The sequence below is a fragment of the Homalodisca vitripennis genome, unplaced genomic scaffold (assembly GCF_021130785.1).
Source record: "Homalodisca vitripennis isolate AUS2020 unplaced genomic scaffold, UT_GWSS_2.1 ScUCBcl_1444;HRSCAF=5083, whole genome shotgun sequence".
In the NCBI taxonomy this organism is placed as follows: Eukaryota; Metazoa; Arthropoda; class Insecta; order Hemiptera; family Cicadellidae; genus Homalodisca; species Homalodisca vitripennis.
In genome coordinates, this window is record NW_025777580.1 from 165,600 (window position 1) to 167,074 (window position 1,475).

Consider the following 1,475-nt stretch of genomic DNA (forward strand, 5'->3'; position numbering starts at 1 on the left):
GTCAGTACCAGGTTGACCAACAGAGCAAAGCCATAACATACTTATAACTAACACACATGATATATATGATTGTGTCAGCCAACATCTTACGAACTGCTGCAAAAAACTAGTGAACATCTTTTGTTTGTGAATTTTTTTTTGGTAATTTATAAATTTATTTGAGCATTAATACTTACATATTTTTAAAATACACACTTTAAACTATTAAAAAATGCAATAAAACATTTTTCTAATTTTTTTTAATTTTCATTGACCTGCTCCCCTTAAATGCATTTTATATACACTTTTCAATGAAATATGGGACGGAGAGTTATATATTACAATGTTCATAATATAAAGAAGAATCACTAATAAACTGTAAAAGAATTACACCCACTACATAAGCTACACAAGAGGCTATAATTGCCTTAATCATAAATTAACTGAGAGTTAATAAAAATTAAAGTATTATTAACAATGCAGCAAAACTAATGTATTAATAAATTCATTACAACTAAATATTTGCCAGGCCGTATAAAAAAGTGAGTACATACGTCTATTCGTTTTTAATATTTATTAATGACGATTAATTACTAAAAAGAAAGGCATGTTGTCATACATTTGCCATCAATGTATTTAAAAATATTTCTTTTTTAGAATTCTAGATTATAAGTCTTCAATTATAAGCAAACTGTGAGGCGAAAGGTTGATCGTAAAGAAAATTAAAAAAATAAATGATAAGTTAAACTTGCTATACACATTGCTGATAATGGAACAAGCTGTACTTGATAACCATACACTGTACTAATCATATCACAACACAGTACCAACGATGTCACTACACAGTGCGATTCGTATGACAACTTAGTAACAACCATATTACTACTCAGTACCAACCATATCATTACTAACCGTATTACTGCATAGTACTAACTATACCAGAACATATAAACACCATATTACTGCACTGTTCAGACCATATCACTACAAAGTACTAAATTTATCACTGCAAAGCACCAGCAACATCATTCAACAGTAACAACCACAAAACTCCACAGTGTCAACCGTATCAAAAAGAATGATCAACCACATCACTACACAGTACTAACCATAGTAGAACATATTAACACCATATTATTACACAGTACCAACCATAAAACTACAAAGTACTAACCACATCACTAGACAGTACCAACCAGAGTAGAACATATAGCCAGATTCCTACACATAACCACCAATACCATTTCAAAATACTAACCACACATCTCTACACAGTACTTATAACATAATTACACGTACTACAAATTTTACTATATAGTAAAACCATATTACTACACAGTGCCAACCATATCACTACAAAGTAACAACCATAGCACTACACAACACCAACTATATCACTTCACTTTACAGGGGCGCATGTGACAAAAACACACATTAAAATACACTAGATAATACATAAGACTTAGGCAGACTTGCTGTAGAATAGTGGCTCGTCG